Below are 25,482 nucleotides of genomic sequence, written 5' to 3'. Positions count from 1 at the left end.
ACGCTCATTTTTACAAACCTTAAACGATCACTCTGCCACACCACGTAAGTCACATTTTGCACTATTTGATTTCCCATCACTATTGCTACTTCACGTTCAAAACTTTTTCCACCAGAATAAAACATTGTGTAATTTCCTGACACTGTTTCACCACTATCTGTCCACCTCACTTCACTTAAACGTTTATTAGGCTTAATTATAAGGTTTAATGTAGTAATAGACTAACTGTAGTAAGGACAATCAATTTGGATTGCAATAGGCCTAAATGATTACTCACTCCCCAGATGCAGGTGATTCGGAACTAGGGAATGGGCGTATTCCATTATATACTAAAAGACTCTCCTTTTCCCATTTCCCCGGTTTTGTAGCTGTGACTATAATATTTTCAGCTTTAAACATATTTTTTCAAAATATTGGGCTGAAACTTCCTGCAGGTTCCTGGAACACAATAAATAATATTTGCAAAAGGCAACTCGTCCATGCTGATCGTAGACATTATAGTATCGGTATATGAGTGAGTTAGTGAATTAAGAGAACGTGCTACTGCGTGCATGTGTCTTTCACAAACAAAAGATACTCTCCGTTTCGAGGCCGCTCAAATCCACTCTAGTTCGTGTTGTACATTGGGGAGAAGGTATAATTAATAAATCGCCCTTGGCTGTCTTCACAAATTACTCCACTGCTTTGTCAATTTCTGCATCATCACATACATGGGAGCGTGAACCAAATTTGGTAATCTTACTGCTCTTAATTCTGTGTTTTTTCTTGAGTCAGTCAATCCACGCATGAGATGCTCAGAAATCACCCTTTATAAGCGGAAGTCCGTGCGAAATTTCCAGAGCCCACAGTCACAAGTCCTCACACTAACATTTCGTTTTGATTTTCTAGCCTACTAAAAACGAGAAAAAAGCTTCTCATAGCCTATACATTTTTTTTCAATTCAATTTACCAACTGAATTTCCACCTGCTTCTTCCACGTGTAAAGTAGAAGTTTCAATGTGATCAAGCAAAAGTGCCTTCGAACGTTTTTAAATGATTTCTTTCTTGCCACCTTCATTAATCTAGAATGTCACAGTTTTTCCAAAGAAGCATTGCTGATAGCGGGGCCTTTAGTTTTCCTTTCTGGACTAGGAACATAGCTGGAACTCGATGACGGAGACAGACTTGTTGCATCACTAGATCCCGGGGATTCAAATTGGAGTTTCGAGCTCGATCCTCCATCGTCGCTTGTGGTCGGAGAAGGAGTTTCGCAAACAAAATCATTGCAGCTCTAATTGTCATTGCTGTTCTTATTTATATCAAGAGACTTCTCTATAAAACGATAAACGCCTGTTTGATACTGTCAATTAAATCAACCACAAATTTACCCATTTCTTCTTCTTTTTGAATTTATTTCTCACGTAGAAGAAAAGCCTTTATACGGAAATAAGTTAATGCGAACTGTAACACGTAAGTTGGATTTAAGACATCTCCCTGTAAGGTAAACCTTGTGACTATTCTCTTTAATTTTAAACAACCATCAAAATGGCTACATTACTTCCTGTTAAACTGATGAAATAGAACCGACTTTCCGGCTTATCTGCCCCCGTTCCTCCATGTGCGCTCAAATATCAGCATTTTAACCTGGCACCTGGCCAGCAGCCAGTTGCAGTCATTTATATATTTTATTTTGGCTCTAGGTTTGTCAGTCTTCCGGTTCCCAGTATCCAGTAATCTGGTGATAGTGGATTCGAGCCCCACTGTAGGCAGCCCTGAAGATGGTTTTCCGTGGTTTCTCATTTTTACACCAGGCAAATGCCGGGGCTGTACCTTAATTAAGGCCACGGCCGCTTCCTTCCACTTCCTAGGCCTTTCCTATCCCATCGTCGCCATAAGACATATCTGTGTCGGTGGGACGTAAAACAAATAGCACACAAAAAAGTCTTCCGGTTCAAAGTGGCAGCTCATTCTTTGCGTGTGGTCTTCTTACAATATGCAGAATCAGCCATCAAACTGAGTGGTGGGTTTCGACACGATAATTTTTCACACTTTCCTCGTTAGAACAGTGGTCTCTAACAGCGACTTAATGATAAGTGACAACGAGAAACAAATTAATCTACGTAGCCGATGTGCTAAGTGAGCACTTAGCATAAATATACACAGATAATCTGTAATACAGAGTTATGGACGTGTTCTTAGCATAAACCGATAGCTGCCATTTTGTACCAAACGCATTTAGCACACTATGAAGGTTAAATTCCTCAGTCCCAGTACTTAGCCCATTTCTAATATTAATTTTCTTCGATAATGGGTGTAATGATCATTTAACACAAAGGTTCAGAGGTTGAGAAAACTTCATGTCTGCACTTAACTCAATTTCGACCCAAACTGTACTTACCACTATTGTGCAGTGAACCATCGATGTGGTCTTCTCGTAGCATGTCGGTTATGTCACCAAAGTTTGCAGGTAAGATTCTTCATAATTATTCGGTCGTAGGTCGTGGGTCATCTTGAAGGGCAGATTTCTTCTCTTCATGTCTTTATCTATTGTATAAGTCCATCATTACATAGGTCGTCCCTTGATTGTTTTCAGACGGCTTCTGCCATGTATCCTGACGTTGCAATCCTTTTTACATCTGTACACACCACTTGTCCAAAACATGTCTGGATTCACGCATTTTCTACTGGATCTGTGCAACGTTAAATCTCTTTCTTGTGTCTACGATGAAAACACGATCTAAGCGAGTGACACCGACTGACAATCTGAACATCTTTGCTTCCATGACGTTTTGTCGATGTTCTGCCACTATCGTAATCGGCCAACATCAGGTACCAAATAATATGTAGGATGGACGATGATGCAATAGATATTCAATTTGTGGTGGTCTTTCATTGAACGATCATAGGTAACATCTGTCCTCGTTTGCCGCTTCATCCAGGCTGCATTAATCCTTGCTATTATCTCTTCAAAAAAGATGGTCATTATCAGCAGGCGTAGATTCAACTAGGTCATTCACGGCAGGTGATTTGGATTGTTCCGATTCCTTGTGAATCTGACGTCATAACATTCATTTTCTATTTCATTCTATTGCGCCAATCAATCATTCCATTCTTCGGTTTGGCTTTGGACATCAGTATTATTTCCGGTGGCCAACATCACGTCGTCAGCGTCGAGGAGGGCCTAGGGTATTTTCTAGTGTAGGTCTATAGTAACAGGCTCCATCACAAGGGTGAACAGGAGTGGTGATATGCCCGGACCTCGGCACACGCTGACTGTATTGCGAAACGTACCGAACATTCTTGCAACGGCTTCTGCTTTTGGCTCCATAAAATACAGCTGCCAGCTATATCGAACTTCCAAGGTACTCCAGAACACTGCGTTATCAGATTAGTTAGGTGGTGGTTGTGGGGATTATCGTTTTAAGAAGTCCGAGGTTCAAATTCCAGCGCGGAAAGTGACAAACTGATTTTGACTTTCACTAGATCCATCCACCTCACTCGCTCTCGAGAAAACGCTGTGATAGTAGTTGTGTCAAGTTCCTATGCCTGAGCAGAACGCACATGGGTACGGTTGATTGACAGTCCCTGCATACTCAAATACGTTAGTCTATATGGTTTAATTACTAAAGATATCTCAGTCAAGGAATTAAAAACAAATAAATTTAATTCAATGTTTGACACTGAAAGGCTTATGTGTCCTTACCCTATTGGTCGAGAGCTGCATTCCTTGAACAGGGCGCAATTTAGACTTATGTGGTCAGCGCGACGTATCATACCACAACTATGCCTAAAGCATAGAAACATTTTGTTTTACGTGACTGCTGATATCGTGATCATATCACTGACACGTCCAATTTAACGTGGAATTCGAATCACAGGCACACGACATTTTATTTCAGAAAGGTTACATGTATTGCCGAGATTTGAACCAAGATCCCCCCACCCACTTTTTCACGCCCACTTACGGATGGAATGGCTTGTCAGTCGTCGTCAAGAGACTGAATGAACTCCGCGAACTTCATATCAGTCCTTGCAAATCTAGGGATCACATCCGGAGCGATCATAACACAGTCTCAGAAAAGTGGTCATTCAGTAAGTATAATAAATTTTTGAAATTAAAATTAATTTCATACATCTCAGCAAAGGAATACATATTTAAAAAAAGAGCATACGCCTGAGTAGATTACTGTAAAACACGATCATTACTACGCATAAGACATTACAAATTACACAGGCTTCTTCAATTTGAGTACGTTGAATGGAGTACTTCCACAGACGAGTCCGTTGCTGTAGGGAAAAGGTCGAAGAGAGTGTCTGGCAAACTCTGACAATCATCACCAAGGGCGTACGCGAAAATTATTTTGGGGGTGTGGGGAGGGTGTGATATAATGTTGGGTGTATATTGTGAAATTAGAAGCACTAAATTAAAACTTTCAAAATAACACAATTATTTAATTAAGAAACATTTGTATTCATGTTGATGATTACAATAGCTGACGTCTTCTGGGTGTTCGGCCAGCTCATGGATTATGTTTTCTACGGTCACATGTTTTTCTTTGTGTATATACGAAAGAGCTAACACGTTCAATCTTTCCTGCGCAGTCATATTCTGCAAATAACCTTTTATATATTTCAGGGATGGAAAAGAGCGTTCTGGTGTCGCAGTGATTACTAGTAAGACAGCGAACGGTTTCAGTACTCTGCATTGTTGGGAAAATATCACTGTGGGAAAATGTTAAGTGCGGAAATGATGTCCATTGGTTCAGGAGGATTGCTTTCAGAAGAAAAATATATATGTATTTATTAATGGAATCATCAACACATTGTTGGCAAATACGCAGTTCAAATTAAAAGCAAACCAATGAGCTACCGGTACCTAAAATCTTCATTTACATGGTTGCCACAATTAATCACAAGTTCTAAACTTCAAAATTTCGGGGTCGGGTGGGGTGGATTTATCCCTCCAATCCCCCTCTCTACGTACGCCCCTGACTATCACGTTGGTAAGAATATACTTTGTAGTCCAAGATGTTGATGCTTTGTCTTCCAACTGAGCCCGTGCTTGGCCTCGGGGAATGGTGTATGTGCTGTCATTACTTGTGTACTTAACACATAGATTGTTCCTCGATCCAGAAAAATGTGATGTTCAAATTGATAGTTAGCAGCTAGAACAACTAACTGGACGAGTGGGCATCGAATATCGGACAATTCGTACCGGGGACGACATTACGTACCACTTGACCGGCTGAAATGTGAAGTGTCAGCTAATGACTTTAAAATATGTAGATTAAGACAGTCCTTACCATTTTAAATAATAGGAAGTATTCCGGGTGCATTGCGGCCGTATGTACATCTGAAATATGCGCTTACAGAATATTAAGTTAGTCACGTATACGATAACATGTACTATACACATTACAATTTACCGTTACCGAGGTCCCGGGGACGGAAAGAAATGCCGCTATGTTGGGCTGGGCGTTAGAGAAAGACTTTGATGTGTATTGTAATATTTTGGTAGAATCAGTAGCGTTATCATTTTCTCCTCGCGAAAACGGCTGATGACAATGTTGTTAAATTTTGCATGGCAATATTGATGGGGATATAGAAGATCCATATCAATTAAGTTTTTGAACAGTTAACTTGTTGCTCCTGTCTGTCGAGTATTTCCTGGTAATAAATGCAAAGACAATGACATCAAATATGATAAGATTTCTGATTTCCATCATATTTTATCCAGGATTTGGGCTGACAAAATATTCATAAATAGTTTACAATCACTTCGGCGTGTTTTAAATCAACTGTAGTTAAGCTCCAGTCATATTTTCCTTTTTCTATTTTTTTGTTTTTGATTAACTTTGGTATTTTGTTATTGTTTTTGGAGGTTTTTTAAAAAAATTCAAGCGAAGATCACTCAAAAAGGATCTCAGATTTCCAATTTCTTCATACTGTTTCATTATTCTGTCAAACCGTTCGTCATACATGACGTATATTTCTTTCTCTTTGAACTTTCAATGCTCAGTTCGTACTTTATGGAGGCGCAGTTGGTCGTAACTCCCTTTCCATTCAAACACTCACAATGTCTCTTATTCTAGGGTTTGGCCTTCCTAAGAGCGGGTTCAAGCGATTGTTCCAACCCTCGACAGAATTTGTTGTACTGTGACGTCTTTGGTGAAAGTTCCAAATTTCTATTGGAAATTCCGGGTTCTCCAGCCAATTCTCAAGGAAGTAATCAAAAGAAAGATTTAGCTTGCCAGTCTCTGGGTACTCAGAGTAAATCTCCATCCGGCCATCTTGCACTTCCTTTGGTTTTAAGAATGACAGTGCTGGACGCATACCCTGGTCTTCACGGTACTCAGGTGTGACCTCATAATCTTGTACTTTGGGCCAAAAAAGGAATTAATACGAGTAAGGAATCAATTTACCTTCCTTAAGGTAGCACTTCTCGTAGTCATGGTCCCCATTACATAGTACGCGCTCACCGTTTCTGGATTCCACTCCGAAACAGCTCGACTAATTAATTTAAACCCTTGTTGAGTAGTAGGGCTGAAACAACGAGGTTGACGTCGGTTTCTAAATACGTACTCCCTAAATCCGCCTTTATTCTGTATATCTGTGTAAAGTGTTTACTAGAACAGTTACAGGGTACCGTCCAAGAAACAATTCTTAAAGCATTTCAAACCCCCTTTGCCTTTTTCGCCGCTGAAAGCTATCATTCGATCTTCTTCTTCATCGTTGGCCAGCAGGAAATATGTTACATCAACCGTCTTTAGTGTTTCTTCATCGAAAGACCTCGACCATGTTGTGAAAAGCAGCAGGCAATGGTATGATGATAAACGGGGTTAAAAGTCAGGTTGTGAGTTTGACTAATAGGAGAAGTTCTCTTAGTATTATTTACTGTGTTGATGGGGTGAAAGTTCCTTTTGGGGATCACTGTAACTACCTAGGCGTTAATATAAGGAAAGATCTTCATTGGGGTAATCACATAAACGGGATTGTAAATAAAGAGTGCAGATCTCTGCACAGGGTCATGATGGTATTTGTGGTTTGTAGTAAGGATGTAAAGGAGAGGGCATATAAGTCTCTGGTAGGACCCCAACTAGAGTATGGTTCCTGTGTATGGGACCCTCACCAGGATTACTTGATTCAAGAACTGAAAAAAAACCAAAGAAAAGCAGCTCAATTTGTTCTGGGTGATTTCCGACAAAAGAGTAGCATTACAAAAATGTTGCAAAGTTTGGGCTGGAAAGACTTGGGAGAAAGGAGACGAGCTGCTCGACTAAGTGGAATGTCCCGAGCTGTCAGTGGAGAGATGGCGTGGGAGGACATCAGTAGACTAATAAGTTTGAGTGGTGTCTTTAAAAGTAGGAAAGATCACAATATGAAGATAAAGTTGGAATTCAAGAGGACAAATTGGGGCAAATATTCGTTTATAGGAAGGGGAGTTAAGGGATTGGAATAACTTACTAAGGGAAATATTCAATAAATTTCCAATTTCTTTGCGATCATTTAAGAAAAGGCTAGGAAAACAACAGATAGGGAATCTGCCACCTGGGCGACTGCCCTAAGTGCAGATCAGTGGTGATTGATTGATTGATTGATTGATTGATTGATTGATTGATTGATTGATTGATTGATTGATTGATTGGATATATGACCGGGAGGCGTGACCAGTTTTAAGGATTATGATGTGTAGGAAGAACATTTGAACATACGAGGTTTTAAAAGAAAGCCAGCGATATATAGTAACAATCAGTGAACTCAGTTTCGAACGAGTTCTCTTTTGCGCAAAGGTAATAACATGGTGTAGACCTACTTACAACAAGTTTATTAGTTGTGCGGAGTGATATATTTCATACTTTATCTGAACAGTTTTTGATTTGATTTTCTTCGTAAATTTTGTCTGTGTTGTAATCGAATAAACTGTTATAACTGTGACTTCAGTATCGGTTACAGAGTATAGTTCTGCAGTTACAAAAAACTAAGATCAATTTTAAGTACGAATATCGTAAGTGGTGTACGTTTGCGTTGGCAGTTCGGCTCATTAGCCTTTAAACCAAGGAGGCAGTCAAATAAAACCTATTAAAACATTATATATTAATAATCTCACAATAACGAATAAAACCTTTGTTCATATAATTTGACAATATATTGCGTTAGGTCTACTTGCTGTAATTACGTTTATGTTAGTTATTCATAGGTTTTACATTTCACTTGAGGGGGCCCGAATTTTTATTTTGACAGGCGAGCCGTATCACTTTCGTTAAGCCCCTCATTTATTCCATGGTGTTCTTACCAATAGTTTGCAGAGAGAAGTACCACATGGAGGTAAGATTATAATATATCTTCTTCTTCCTCTTCTTCTTAATTTCTTTACCCTCCATGGTTGGTTTCTCCCTCGGACTTAGCCAGGGATCCCACCTCCACCGCCTCAAGGGCAGTATCCTGGAGCGCGAGACTTTGGATCGGGGATACAACAGAGCAGGAGGACCAGTACCTCGCTCAGGTGTCCTCACCTGCTGTGCTGAACAGGGGCCTTGTACGGCGATGGGAATATTGGAAGGGATAGACAAGGATGAGGGAAGGAAGCGGTCGTGGCCTCAAGTTAGGTACCATCCCGGCATTTGCCTGTAGGAAAAGTGGGAAACCATGGAAAACCACTTCCAAGATGACTGATGTGGGAATCGAACTCACCTCTACTCATTTGACCTCCCGAGGCTGAGTGGACCCCATTCCAGCCCCTGTACCACTTTTCAAATTTCGTGGCAGAGCCGGGAATCGAACCCAGGCCTCCGGGGGTGGCAGCTAATCACACTAACCACTACACCACAGAGGCGGACAAGATTGTAATATATATTCGGTGAACTTTGATCTCGTGGTGCATTTCCGTCTTTAGCTACTAAACAAGTTACTCTGTACACGATTCATCACTCTTACGTGATTGTGAACAATGCAGTGCACGATATATTATTATTATTATTATTATTATTATTATTATTATTATTATTATTATTATTATTATTATTATTATTTTACTATTATCCAACTCATCTGAATGGTCCCGGCTTCATTTGCCGGTCGAGCCGGGGATTTTAGTCACCTCTGGTTAAATCCTCTGCATCGGGGACTGGGTATTTGTGTTGGCCATCATAACACATGGCACATCTCACTATCATTTTTTTTACAATTTGTTTTACGTCACGCAGACACAGATAGGTCTTATGGTGACGATGGGATGGGAAAGGCCTAGGAAAGGGAAGGAAGCGGCCGTGGCCTTAATTAATGTACAGCCCCAGCATTTGCCTAGTGTGAAAATGGGAAACCACGGAAAACCATCTTCAGGGCTGCCGACAGTGGGGTTCGAACCCACTATCTCCAGGATGCAAGCTCACAGTTGCGCGCCCTAACCGTACGGCCAACTCACCCTGTCATCTCACTATTAACCACCACAGAGATGAACAAACAGTAGTGAACCCCTCCATGGAAATAAGATTAACGTAAGGAAAGGCATCCGGTCGTAAAACTGAGCCAAATCCACCTGTGTTCTTTCTTTCTTAATCTGTTTACCCTCCAGGGTTGGTTTTTCCCTCGGACTCAGCGAGGGAATCCCACCTTTACCGCCTCAAGGGCAGTGCCCTGGGGCTTCAGACTCTGGGTCGGGGGATACAACTAGGGAGGATGACCACTACATCGCCCAGGCGGCCTAACCTGCTATGTTGAACAGGGGCCTAGGTGGAGGATGGGAATATTGGAAAGGATAGACAAGGATGAGGGAAGGAAGCGGCCGTGGCCTTAAGTTAGGTACCATCCCGGCATTTGCCTGGAGGAGAAGTGAGAAACCACTGAAAACCACTTCCAGGATGGCTGAGGTGGGAATCGAACCCACCTCTACCCAGTTGACCTCCCGAGGCTGAGTGGACCCCGTTCCAGCCCTCGTACCACTTTTTCAAATTTCGTGGCAGAGCCGGGAATCGAACCCGGGCCTCCTGGGGTGGCAGCTAATCACACTAACCACTACACCATCGAGGCGGATATCCACCTGTGTTGGCAACCACGAATAGGCTACTCTAATTGGGAAGCGGCTAGGATAATCGTGATTATTATTATTATTATTATTATTATTATTATTATTATTATTATTATTATTATTATTATTATTATTATTATGAGTATAACCTACACTGGAACTCTCTTACTTTGGCATTTCAAGTGAAGTAATATCTCAGTCGGCACTTGAAGAGCCTTTATAAATAGACTATATTATTGCAGCAATAACCTATGATAGTGTGAAATGATGCAAGAAAATGGACAACTTCACTGATTACGATCCTACTGTATAGTGGATATATTGCAATGGGCCACTGAAGATAGGACTTGGCAGTGATTTACGAATTGACAAGTTGTAAAATGAATCTGTGATACAAAATCCATTGTCAATTTTATTTATTCTGGAATATATGAATGCTTATTGGCCGTTTTGCACTTCAAGGAACTTCAGAACTATTAGTCTAATCGAAATAATGTGTATTACTAACGCTACAGCAGCCCGGCCCCGCGGTGTAGGGGGGCGACGCGCCCGCTGTCACCCGGCAGCCCCGGGTTCGATTCCCGGCTGGGTCAGGGGTTTTTAATTGTAAATGATTAATATCCCTGGCCTGGGGACTGGGTGCTTGTGTCGTCCTTAACGTTCCTTTCCTCACATTCAACATTCTACACTTCCTCCATTCCAATTACCCGCAGGTTCATATCACATGGTGCAAGCAGGGGCAAAATATCTCTATAGGTCGACGCCCCGAACAAATAGCATTTAAAAAAACCCGCTACAGCAAACGTTGTCTCTGTATATTTGTTTCATGCGACAAATACGACAGATAAGGAAACAACGTGCCTTAGCGTTGGCTGTGATGTATTGGTGAGAGGACACTTTCCTGTGTCGTCCTACTTGAAGCAGATCGCCAGTCAGTAGGTCTAAAGAAATAGCTCCTAGGAAAAACTGTATAATTTATCAGGTCTATTGACAGATTGTCTACTCACGAAATGTCTGCGTAAATAATTTCTAATGTTTTTCTATGCCTAAAAGTGAAAATGACTACAAAATTCCCTGTCGGGTTAGCAAAAGGAATGTTAGAAATCCAGCATGGCGCGGCTCGCACGTCGTCACACGACGGTACACAAGGCTTGTCAGTGTCATCTGCTATGCCCGAGACTTGCACGGCGAGCCTTTAGTATCCCGTGGGACAGCAGCACGTTTTACGTTCGAGAGTGGACAAAACTTAAACTTCGCGTTTTCCTTATCTACACGGATTATTGCAGTTCTGCGGCCAGACATGATGTGAGCTCTATCGTAGACAATAGCAAACTGCTCTTCATCACATTTACTGTACATAGTCTCCGTTAGAATTCTTCTACACATACACAGCCTAAGCAATAATACCAGTAGTTCTTGGGGCGGGTCGATGGGCCCCTCGCAATCATATAAGAAGGATCTCTCCTCTCTGACATTTCAGGTATCATTTCACATCATTTTCACAGGCTTTTCTCATTCCTAAACATCGTCCCCCGTCAGGAAAACTCTACATTTATACATTTCCTTCAGCGCAAACAAGTTAAGCTTTATTTACCTTCAATTTCCGATGGTTATGGGTTTTTTTTTGGCTAGTTGTTTTACGTCGCACCGACACAGATAGGTCTTATGGCGACGATGGGACAAGGAAGGCCTAGGAGTGGGAAGGAAGCGGCCGTGGCCTTAATTAAGGTACAGTCCCAGCATTTGCCTGGTGTGAAAATGGGAAACCACGGAAAACCATTTTCAGGGCTGCCGACAGTGGGATTCGAACCTACTATCTCCCGAATACTGGATACTGGCCGCACTTAAGCGACTGCAGCTATCGAGCTCGGTGGTTGTTATGTATGAAGATATTTTACTCATATTCGACGTTACAGTAAACAGTATTCATCTTAATGTTACTTGAACATGAAAATTCGCACAAATAGAATAAGTATAGCCCCTTAGCATTAGTAATGCAGTTTTTGCCAGTATTGTCGACTAGGAAACTATTCCCATTCGTTTATTCATTTTTTAATTAGTCCTATACATTTTTCCTTTATACTTAAAACTTCAGTTTTATTAGATATTTTATTACTGGACGAAACACATCTGTACCAGTTTTTGCATTAGACATTTTTCATACTAGGCATTTATGTGTACAGAGCTCGATAGCTGCAGTCGCTTAAGTGCGGCCAGTATCCAGTATTCGGGAGATAGTGGGTTCGAACCCCACTGTCGGCAGCCCTGAAGATGGTTTTCCGTGGTTTCCCATTTTCACACCAGACAAATACTGTGGCTGTACCTTAATTAAGGTCACGGCCACTTCTTTCCCATTCCTAGCCCTTTCCTGTCCCATCGTCACCATAAGACCTATCTGTATCGGTGTGACGTAAAGCAACTGACAAAAGTCATTTATGTGTATTAGAACTCTCTGCTGTAGATCTACTGACCTGAAAGCCTGAGAAATAGCGATCTCCGAGTTCGTCGCGAACGGTCGCATCCAGTTAGCAAACCTGATCCTTCCTACCGCCAGTTTGAAACTCAGCGAAGGGTGTTTCACTTACGATAACGTCTCCAGGTTCAGATCGGCTGTTTCACTTTATTCATCCTCTCTCCACACCCACCCCCAACCGGGTAAAATATCTAACATTATGTACAAGAAAGTTCTGGAATGGTAGATATCCGTAAAAGGACCGAGCATCGAATTATCATAGCAATCACTTTTGAAATTATAAGACTAACTTTAAGATGGTAGGAAAAAAAATGAGTGCCGTATTTCCTTTTGGGAGGTTCCACATTGCCAGAAAGTACTCTACAGCGCTCGTTGCCATATGCTGAATTCACTTTTGGAGACGGCTACAGTACACCATCCGAAATAGTGTATCTACCAATCAGAAAGAAACCTCGTAACCAAAGCAATGAACGCCTTGCAAGGATGCCTCGACGCTGCACATGATATTGAACCATATGTGCAAAGACCGATTGTTCATGTGTCATGTGACGTTATGTGTGTGTTGTATCAACAGTTTGTCATGGGCGTTGCTATAGATTACGTAATAGAGACACGACAAAGAAATAAAAGTGTTACCCGAATTCTTGAGTGAATGTTTGTGATGCTACAGTTACGAAAATGTCAAATCCAACTTATTTCATTTCGATAGATTTTTCCTCTTTATTTGTTATCCCTTTTGCATTCTTGTTTCATTTCCTCTTATTTTATCCAAAAAAGTAAACATTGGGCATATTTTGAACAGTTTGTACCGGGTGAGTTGGCCGTGCGGTTAGGGGCGCGCAGCTGTGAGCTTGCATCCGGGAGATAGTGGGTTCGAATGCCACTGCCTGCAGCCCTGAAGATGGTTCTCCGTGGTTTCTCATTCTCACACCAGGCAAATGCTGGGAGCTGTACCTTAATTAAGGCCACGGCCACTTCCTTCCAACTCCTAGGCCTTTCCTATCCCATCGTCGCCATAAGACCTGTCTGTGTCGGTGCGACGTAAAGCCACTAGCAAAAATGAAGTCTGTAAATCTCGAAATTACAATGGCATCTTCCTTTAAAAGTAAAATATTTACAGTGGGTCAAATGTATGCGACTGGTTATAGTCGCATTGTTCCTGTTATTATTTCTTTATGGGTGCAGTATTTTTGCATGTGTCCTCTGGCTCATGCCAGAGTAAAATGTAGCTTCCACCGAGATTTCAGTCCGTGTCTCACTGTGACAGTATGGAAGATGCTTGCGGCATGGATGGTGTTGAGTAATGCCCAGTGCGTCTGGATGTTATGGAAGGTGCTACTCATAGGGTCGGCCATGCAGCAATGGCAATTTCTAGCTCAGTGAGGAAAGCAATGGTAAACTACTGTACTTCACTCCTTACCATGCCTTGTACGGAACACTATGGCACCACCATCAACTTTAACGGTTTTCGTCTAACCACATAATCTTTAGTGGTGATATTTGAGGATCCAACCAGCCTATGGGGTGATAAATTAATAGACGTAGTCACATTAGGTTATCGTAAATACTACGTGTCAGACGGAGGAATAACTGTTAATACATAGGCCTTTGCTGGCGAGATGTAGTGTTTACAGTGCACGATGTCTTCTGGTATGGGCTATATCAAATTTGTTACTTTCATTGATCTGTCTCAGTCTCATCCTTGGCTTTGACAATATGAAAGTGACTGAGGTATGAGTGATGCTAATAATACCATTGCTTATGCAGCCAGTCCCTCTTATGAATGGTGTGAAAATATCGCTCATAGGGTCGGTTGGTGCACGCATTTCAGTGGGCTTGGCATACTGATATGTAATAGCAACGGCTGGTTCGGTGAGGAAAGCAACGGGAAACTACTCACTCCTCATTTCCCTAGTACGCCTCTTCAGTGACGCCTAGGCTATTTATGACAGCTGTTGGCGGAGCTGCAGAGGATCAAACCAGCCTTCGGGCTGAATACCCAACATACACATAGGCCTACAACGCATAATCAATTTATAAACCTTTGTTTAAATTAACATTAAAATATTGCAATATGGTCTGGTATTTACAATCAGAACACGTACGTTGTAAGACATGCCAACTCTGACGTCAAGCAATTGAGGCGATGACATGTGAAAAGCAGTAAGTAAACAAATAATAGAAATTTAGTTTTATCATGGAGAACGTAGAAAACGCTCATGCCAATGGCGTGGAAAGGTAACGGCGCAAGACGGAACCTGTCCACGAGGTTTGGCACGGAGAAGGTGGTAAGTCAGCGCGTGCCTCTGGTGGAATTAGGTACAACCTTTGTTGAAAGTCAACTGCGTGCAAACCTTGTTTATACCTATTATAGTTCGTCATAGTGATACTTCAGCTGCCAGATTGCCTCCGAAACCTATTCCATTCAAAATGTAAGTCGTTATTGCCAGCACGTTCACATGGCTTTCATACTAGTTCTTTGTTTTCAAAAATAGGTACTACGTGTGGCCAACAATGGTTCCAGACGAAGGTGCAGAAGTAATGAGAGAGGCTAAACATTTTCGACCATTTCATGTAATCATGATTACGCCTGTGGATTTTCGTGACTTCGGCATGGGAAACAAGATATATTTAAATAATCGGTGCCTTACTATTAGCACTGTGAGCTGGATAAGATTTCAAGAGCCGAACTTTACTGAGTCAAGACAAGGCAATCATTCAACCAGTTAGAACCGCGGATCAGCACAATGCCGGCCCCGTGGTGTAGGAGTAGCGTGCCTGCCTCTCACCCGGAGGCCCCGAGTTCGATTCCCGGCCAGGTCAGGGATTTTTACCTGGACCTGAGGGCTGGTTCGAGGTCCACTCAGCTACGTGATTAGAATTGAGGAGCTATCTGACGGTAAGATAGCGGCCCCGGTCTAGAAAGCCAAGAATAACGACCGAGAGGATTCGTCGTGCTGACCACACGACACCTCGTAATCTGCAGGCCTTCGGGATGAGCAGCGGTCGCTGGGTAGGCCAAGGCCCTTCAAGGGCTGTAGTGCCATGGGGTTTGGTTTGGTTTGGTTTGGTTTGGTTTGGAAGCAGCGCAATACCCTCAAAAGAGGACGGTCCTACCACGCGATCAACAACACACAGACCTTACAACCACTTGGAAGGAGACTAACCAACAGCGAACCGAAAAGAAGGACTAATTGGCTATGTCGGATTCCTTGGATAAAAAATATTATTTGTTTTATCGTGAAATTTCCGCTTGAAACATACACGTCAGCTAACAAACTGATTACACAGTGATTTTTCACAACGTATCTTATCGCACAATTTGTGCCTGAATCATAAATAGCATAAATCCGTGTGTTAAAATGATACATGGATTACTCCTTGATTTTATATGAATTATTTTCAGTAACATCTACTTCAGAATGTTGGGAAACCTATTTCTTCTTCTCCCGTAAAATTCACATTTTATGTAGGTAAGTTGAATGTCATCGGTGGTACTCTGGAACACTTAATACATTCTGAAGTTCCACCTTTCCCACGTTAATACCTCAATTATTCATCTAGGCAACACAGTGACATAAACTACTCGCAGCAGACCTAGCATATACGTCTCGTGTGGTGTGGAATGTAAACAGCTAGCTTGTTTTCATCATGGTAGACTTGGGGAAAAACGGGACGATAAAATAAGAAAACAACTGAAGCATAAAGGCAAATTATAATAAAGGGTTTTCGAAAAGGGAAATCCTTCAAAGATGTAGTGGAATTAACAAACAAGTCCATCAGTAGACTATCGTTAAGAGGATTCATCACAAAAATACTTTCCACAACAAAGCAAGAAGAGGTAGTTCATTTCGTCTAACATAGAAAAAATAAATATGATCGAAAACTGTAGTAAACTTGGAACTGAATTCTCCAACAATTAAAACTTAAGTGCTTTAGTAAACAGGAAAGCGCGCTACATTGCAAACGATATGAAACGTGTTTCATGAAACTATATGGAATTATTGAATACCACAAAGGAAACCCTCTATAAGCTAAATGAACAGACGACAGTGATTTTCCTATGCTACGGAATATAGAAAAGACAGCCATGAGTACTGGAGGAACGTAACATTTACCGACGAAAGTTAATTCGACAATTTCAAGCCAGACAAGCGAGTAATAGTGTGGTGGAGAACACTGTGAACTAGACACAAAACATTCCACAGCTACTGATAAACATGGCGGAGGTTTCCGTACTTGTTTGAGGGTGTATGATACTGAACCCTTTAAGGTCCATAAAGGATACCTACCTTCCTTACCTATTAGCAATCGGCATGAGATCTGTCTCTTGGGTCGTTTACGGGTTCTTCGTCACTTGTTTAGGTAATAGGTGGGTTTCAGAAAATGTAATCTATCTACGAAATTAGAAAGCAAATATATAAAAATCGTGGTTTATTCAAGAAATTATTTCAATGTGAACTCTTAACAAAACATTATAACTCGAACTCCTACTTGTTCGATCAACACAATCAACACTGATAATTACAACGCAGAGGAGAGATGTACTGGTTTGAGAGGCTTTAACTCAACTGCCTGATGGGTATACTCAGTAGAAACCACTGTCATAAGTTAGGAATGAAGAAGAAAGTCTGGAAATCCTTAAATTCGGCTTCCGTGTGAGACTCATGTACCATCAAAATGATTCGTGATGATCCAGCCCTCATAACGCGAACTCTGGACTCTTGGTATAATTAAGGCAGTCCAATCGGTATGTGCCACACAGTGGTTGTACGGCGTGGACCCTTAATTGAATCGATGTGACCTGCGACTATGTCATGGACTGACATCTAACTTTGCATTTTATGGTAAAGTCATTGTGGATGATGACTGCGAGGAAAATGATGCTATAATGGCAGATGGCTTTAATCAAAGTTACTGAGGTTGATGACCCCATGACCATCCAAGTTTCTAAGCTGAAGGCAAACACAATTAAGATACAGTAGTTAATAAACAAGGTTTCCACTTTAATAATCCCAGCATATTTAAAGCTCAATCAATCAAAGTCAAATGATACAACAACTACAACAATGCTCACAACCTTTGTGGCAGTAAAATCTTTACATTCGGACATGTCCCCTTATTCGTTACGTTAACAACTGAATTTTCCCAGCAAAATAAACTATTTCCAGAATACATTTTTAAGTTGATCACTTGGTTTAAGTTATTTCTCAAATACGGTTTCTACTGAGTTTAATAATTTAATAAATTGAAATGATTTTTATAAATCGTAATTAACAACAAATTCTATCTCCGCGGACGAATGGTTCCTTTAACAAGTCCCTACTCAGCTTTATTGACGTAATTTTATTATGACATTTATCGTCACTTGCTTCGTGGAGGCTGGAAAAGTACATTTATTTCCAGTATTATTTATTTCATGACGTCACACCACAAGTTTAATTTAACACTAACAGTTATTAACACTTGCTTGGATAATCCCTAATTATTAAGTACTCAAATCTGCACAAGTAAACTCAACATAAAATAAGCCAACACTATGTCACATCCCAACGTGACATTTAAATATACGGCCATGTGCATCCCTCAAAAATAAAATCAATAACTACCATCAATACTCTATTTTGGACATCCCTGGAAATGGTTAAATCCGCTCATTATTGTCTCATTTCCGTCGCTACAAATATACGTTCAAATCTAGGTTAAACAAGTTAATATTAAAGAATGCGATCTAATAACATACACATTACTCAATTATAAGAATTTTAATTATTCTTTCAAAATTACGAGCTCCATTCTAAAGAATACAATCTGATTTTCAACACGTTGACTATAAAAAGGACTGCAAATTACTGTTATCTTCCAAGCAGCGGTCTCCCTGATCAGCTGTCTAGCGGAACAACTTCCCCTTCTGTCATTGCTTTGACAGGAACCATATGTTCTATTCGCGTTTAAAGTGGTCTTTAAAGAAATGATATCTACGATCTCGCTGATAAAATTACAAATACGACATTCCTGGCCCAAACAGATTATACGCAGAGATTTACTTTAAGATGTCACTCAATATTCACACATATCACGAACCTACACTTTTACGTGGAATCCATCCCAATTTCCATCTCAAAACATTAGACAAACAAATAAATCCCTCCGGTTTCACACAGAATATCCCGGCATCATTTACAGGCTTTCAACCCCCGATTCACAAAATCCTACCTCAACTCACATTTAGACTTGACCACTTGCTTAAACACGACAAAATTCTCGACGACATTAAAATGGAATATAACTCTAACTCGTAGGATGCCCAAAGTTGTACTCTCACAAATACTCTGATAATGAAACATCTCCGCATAACGTGACCTCGTATTTCCGAACTGGACTTCACAAAATGACTGACAAAATTTACTGTTATTTTCATCGTCAGTTATGCACAGTTTAAAACGGACATAGAAATAGCAATCCCCTCGTAACAGATATTTACCGATCTCGCCTCGTAACTTTCCTTAATAAAATTTTACATTGCTCCACACGACATTGTGCCTTCATTCGACTGAAAATGAGTAACCACGGATTTCTTATACAACTTTCGTCATAATTTCAAACAGAAAAATCTCACATCAGACTAAAGATCTTAACTTGACACCACAAAATGCAGAAAAATAAATGCACGGAAATGGCAATCTACTTCATACATTATATCGTTTCATAACCATCAATTGACTATTTTACAACACTTCACACGGTACTTCGTAAAATTTCCTAATTTTATCCAAGCGTTAAAACCAATGACCTTTCGTCATATTTCTGACATTTCACGAAAATAAATGGGTGACCAAACTGTGTCACAAATGCACATACAAAATAAATTGTGACATTATGAAACAAATAATCAGGCAGTCACGGTGATCATTCACCTACCTTAGACGTACGCCAGCTTCCATCGTGTGAGGTCACCAGTAACTCTCAGGTATTTTAATTTAGCCATTTAACACTTTTGGCTTCACAGGTAATTTCGTTCATCTTGATTCACCTGAAATAAGAGCACATTAAAAAATACCCTTAACTCGATATTTTCGCGGACCTAACACGACTGTTGTAATACCGCACACGCAATACTTTCAACACGATATTATTAACAACTTCACTTATAAGACTGCGGCATACGAATGACCGTCCTTTTACATGTTTATTAAATACACGTTACAAAAAAGCTATCCTCACTTGGAGACGATACTCCAGCCACATCGGCCAAAATCTAAGTTCTTAAGTTGGACTTAGTCTAATAATCGCCGATAAGTTGTACACCAGTACGCCGTTCCTCCTCTAGCTCAAATGACAATGCGGGTGATTTTAAGATGGCGCTCCCATTTTTTATAGTTTTAACCCCCTCTCGTAGGCATTTTTCCTTTGCCGCCAAGAATATTTACATATAGTTTCTGACCTATTTTTTCTCGCGAACAGGAGACCCACACTGTTGTTTACATACACCATCTAATGGCATCATACGCAAGTACATACCGTACGTTTCCAAATGCATATCTTAGATTTTCCGTGTTGTCTCCTGTTCGCGAGAAGAAAATAGTTGCCATGACTTATGAGTCGACCCTCGTATGTTCATTCCTTCCTCTGAAACGGTTTAACGTACGAAGACAAAATTCCAAATAGCGATGTATATTTTAAATCAAGTGTTAAATGAGGTTAGCTCCGTAAACGAAATTATTCATCCCTGCAAAACCGTTAGACGTAATAAGTTGTAATTTTACGAGAAGTGTCTTCTATGTCCTATGTATGAAATATCGTATACTTCAAAATATGTATCCCCTAAGGGCTTTAGATGGTGGTTGACTCTCAAAAGCACAATATCCATTCTTCCGAAACCGTTTCAGACACGAAGTTATTTTTTATGAAGGATGGTCTTCTATATCCTAGATGTTAATAAATATTTAAACACATTCACCCATTAGAAAAAATATTCATTCCTCCAATACTGTTCGACGTACAAAATCAAAATTTCACAGGTTGGTCACTTTTAAATCCTAGATGTTAAATAAGATAGAGTTTAAAACATTCAAATTCTTCCTTATGGGGTTCAAACGAGTGTTAGATCAGAAAATAAATAATCATTCCCCCAGAACGATTTGACGAACGAACTGAGGGCGTATTTTACAGGCTCAGCTGACAGTGGATTTTTTAAATTGCAAAACTTAAAATACGTAATAACTTTCAGTGTAAAACCGTAGCGAAGCACGAGTATCTTGCTAGTATTCCTATATTTACTCATTCAAAGAAAACTGACACATTACATGTTCCGTGTTAAAATGTACAAATATGCGGGTTTGAAGCGTGCACGCTACGATTTACAATTTCTTGGACGGGAATGACAGAATTTCCACTAAGAAAATTAAAATTCTTTATATTCATTCATTGAAACGTGATACGTTTACGTACTTCAACAAGTTTAACGCTTCATTTTACACAGTGTTGTAATGCTATCACTAGTGACGATACATACATTTATAATAACAAGTAGATGTACAGTATGTCTTCAAATAAATAATCTGTCTAATGTTATTCCAGGTGAACATGATTGGATTGTTGACAAGTTTAACAGCTCATTTAAACTTATGCAACAACAAGCCACAGCTTATCCGCTTTACTCCTTATTATATTGGGTCTGTTTTTAAACTATAGCCCTCTTAAAATATAATAGTGAAAACTGTAATTCAGAGCGTAGAGTACGAAAATACTTTGAGGTACCGGTAAACTATTAAATCCAGTCAATATACGTAAACAGAATAGAAAGTATTAATAATTATTTCTTACCACGCAAGTTATATTGAAAATAACCTGGGTTTCTGTCCACTAGAAATAAAAAATAACACTATTCCCTCAATGCTCAAATTAACTTTTACCGTTCAATGAACTTCACGGTCTGTGACGTAACCACAACGTTGCTATTGCTGAAGCGCACACACTGATCGCTCGCCCGCTCGCTGTTAATGCAGTGTTCCCGCAGGACAAAGAGCCCAGCGTGAGCACCTTTGAGTGTATAGTATGCCAGAAACGTTTGGACACCTGTAGAACAGGTAAGCGCGAACTCATCAGCGTGTGTGCCTAGACCGGGGTTCGATCCGGTGTACAACACATATCATGGCGCACCAAGAACATTTGGATGTCCCTAAGAGAAGGTCCAAGAAGCTCCAATATATTAAATTTCAGGATTTCAGCACAGTCTGCCTTCTGGCTCTAAGGCTAAATTGTTACCGTGCTGGCCTTTGGTCCAACGGAACCCGGATTCGATTCCCGGCCGCGCCGGGTCGGGGATTTTAACCTGCATTGGTTAATTCCGATGGCTAGGGGGCTGGGTGTGTGTGCCGTCTTCAGCTTTCGAATTTATCATAGATAGGGCCCCATCCTCACAGACGCGCAGGTCGCCTAAAAGGAGTCAAATCAAAAGACCTGAACCCGATCTCTCCGCAGGCCACACGCCATGAAGCAGCACAGTCTGCCAATACAATCCAGTTGCCGGCATTGACAAAAGTAATCATTACATTTCCACCCAATTGAATCCCTGCCTGCCATTTTGTATCTTTCAGTAAATGATCAGTGCATATTAATACAAACAGAAAAGAAAGATCACAGCCTTATCTAACCATTGTAACAACTTTGAATCAAGTAAGCCGGGTGTACTGAGGATAACTTTCTCATTGCTAATGGTTTACTGACGCAGCAAATCAGACAGGCTTTTGGGGACGATGGGTTAAGAAAGGGCTGGGAAGAAAGGGACCGTGGTATTAATTACGGTACAGCCCGAGCATTAGCCTGGTGTAAAAAGGGAAACCGCGGAAAACCACCTTCAGAACTGCCGAAAGTGAAGTTTCAACCCACCAACTCCCCAATAAAACACAACAGCTACGTACATTTATTTATTTATTCACGAAGCACAAGATACAGCTACACTTAGCTCGAACCGCGAATGCAACTCACACAATACCTTATTCATAAGATAGAAGTATCAGTCATGAAAGTAACGATAATAATTGCTGGTACAAGCATGTGGGAACAATGGCAGGAGGTTACTCGGAATGGGAAGATAAAGGCTAAGTTAGGAATAAACTCGATGGGTGTAGTGTGCGCATAATCCGGCTTCGCTGGAGAGGTCATATGAGGCCAATGGTGGAGGATAGTTTACCTATGAGAATAATGGACTTGGGCCATGGAGGGTAAGAAAAGCAGAGGAAGAAGAGATGTCGATTGTTGGATTCGATTTTTAATTATTTAATGATAAAAGGTGCTGAACTAAACAAGGCCACAGAGCTAGTTACACAATAAGAGGACTGTGGAGCAGGGAATCAGTCTAGCGCACTCTGCACAATTGTTTACCTGAAATGAGGAGATTCGAAGTGCACCATGCCGCCACTTCGCAATTGTTGGGTGTCTTTGAACGTCAGTAGACAGATGCATCGCACAATGTTTCATTTTGTTCATGTGTCATGTGACGTTATGTGTGTGTTGTATTAACAGTTTGTCATGGGCGTTGCTATAGATTACGTAATAGAGGCACGACAAAGAAATAAAAATGTTACTCAATCGAAAACATCCAGAAATGAGATTTCTGTTAGACGTGGCTAGTGTAGGATGGATAAAATAGACTACCTCCTTACTGAACGCTTGAACTTACCGTTCCATCGTTGGTCGGCCACAGCTGCTGCAATAGAGCAATATCGAACTTTTAAACCTCGGGATCGTTGCGGCTGTATTTCGGTCACGATTTTGACCAAACGATGGGATTCAGAAGAGAACCTAACTATTTGAAATGAGGAGCAAATATGTGCTTACTAAATTTTATTAAATGATCAAATGCAAAAAATTATGTTTATAAAATCATTCATCAAAAAATTAATTATTTAACATTTAAACGCAGTCACATTGCAAAGCGTGAATGTTGTCTTATTATAATTATCGAAGAACTTTCTTCATAGGAAAGTAGAAATTATCACAAATTAGTGGACAGTGAAAACTAGAAAAACGAAAATAAAACCTGAAAATCGGGCACCATTTGATCCAAACGATAAATGAGAATTAATCCACACGATCCGTGGAAAATCTGACCTTCAACATGTAGAATTCCAAATTTACATTTAATTAAGGTTATCCACCAGTCTGATACCCTGTCGGACATGGGAACACTCGCCGAATTGACCCTTAATCGAACCAAATTGACTATCCGTTGCTTTGGAGAGGTTGCGAAATATTACTGGAAAGCATGGTGTTCACTACAAGTTAACAGCAACAGTTATAATTAAAAATAAAATTCCACCATATATTGCCGTCTCGTGACACCCTTAAGTTATGGAATAATCCCGATGCTGAAACATGCATCACCCAAACAGCTGCTCAGAAGGAACCAACAACAACTCGATCCGACAGAATCTTACGTTACGTCTTTCTGGAGGAACAAAACTGCGAAATGCAGAAAACACTTATTCATCGTGCATTTAGAAGAAATGCTAAACACTGAAGTTAAAGAAAAAGTGGTAAATCACTTGAAAATATTCTTGTAAAACCAACTTTCAGGTTATAAACGGTTATGTTAATTTTAATAAACTTACAAGTCCACATGATGAAATAAAATAAAAAATGCCAATGGAAATCACAAAGGAAATCTTTCCATTTCCAAAATTTTCTACTACCATTACAAATCCGTCTACCTATGTTTGTCCCAATAAACTAACTACAGGTTATTGATAGACCAAAGTCTCACCAATATAAAACGAAAGAATGAAAATTGAAAATAAAATATAGTAACAACTGACGAATCGAAACCGCATTCGTAGCGCAAGTCCTACACAAATCAGCTAAGTGTCAACACACACACTATCAAAGCATATCGGACATCTGAACGATAAAATAATTAAGTCAAGAAATAAAATTAAAAAATACTGAAGTTCACTGAACCCGAACGTGCGTGGCAAACAGCGGTAATAATAAACTTCCATTAGCTCAGTATCCATGCTGGACAATCCTCACGTTTATGCCACTAGTGGTTCCATGCTCGTATCTAAACACCTTCTAGCTGGTAAGGATTGTGCCAAAACATGGCCTCAATATTACTTTGCTAACACTCTTCGCATTACATACACTACCGCAGACACTACCATCGTTCAAGTCAATTCACAAAACACCTAACCTGAGACTTGACTATATACAGACGACACACTAATTCTGTCGTCGAGCCTACATAGTGTCTACACACCGTAACAATAACATCTTTAAACACACGCGGCATCCTAAATCTATCGTTGAGCGTAAACGGGGATGTCTACTCATCCGTATACTCCTATGATACGCGCAACGTCCCAAATCTATCGTTGAGTGGAAACTGGGATGTCTACCTATCCCCTACAATGTCAGGCGAAATCGTAACTGCAAACATCATAGCTGATATTTTACTCTGAACCTGGTCGAAACTCGAACACAATGAAATGAAACTTGCCACAGAATGAACTCACGTCTGGAAATGTAACTATGCCCATTCTTGTCAATAAAACGTGAAATTGAAATCAAATAGAACGCGGCTACTTTAATCTATGACTCAAACACAATCTCAACATACGCAGTGGCGTTCGGAAAATAAATTCAGCACTCGTCTAACTTCACGTGAATATTGACAAACAATAATCACCACCATCACAAGAAATTCACAATGTAATTCTAGTGTGAGGCCCAAAATCGTCTACTATCTCACTGTTCCAAACATTCATATCCATGAATTATCCAGTGAAGATAATTTTTCCTCAATCTACCCAGCCAAACTATCACTTTAATAACGTCCAATATTTGATCCCACAATGTTTCCGATTTAATGATCATTTCGTCTCGTAATATAAAAAATACTGAATGGAAATTTGTTACAATAATTCATAAACACCAACCTTGTTTCAGAATGCTCTTCTGTTCGTGCGGTCGCTTACCATAAATGCACTATGCTGATTTTACATAA

The 25,482-nt window shown here is 40.3% G+C and overlaps 1 protein-coding gene across 1 annotated transcript in view; it reads left to right on the top strand.

The window, feature by feature from the left end:
- Nucleotides 1–25,482, top strand: part of LOC136864075 (neutral amino acid transporter 9) — a 276,887-nt gene that overhangs the window by 63,420 nt on the left and 187,985 nt on the right. The gene's annotated exons all lie outside the window — the stretch shown is intronic.

This window comes from Anabrus simplex, chromosome 2 (assembly GCF_040414725.1).
Source record: "Anabrus simplex isolate iqAnaSimp1 chromosome 2, ASM4041472v1, whole genome shotgun sequence".
Lineage (NCBI taxonomy): Eukaryota > Metazoa > Arthropoda > Insecta > Orthoptera > Tettigoniidae > Anabrus > Anabrus simplex.
Note: the sequence above shows the minus strand (reverse complement) of the source record. Positions and strands in the feature narration are given on the sequence as shown.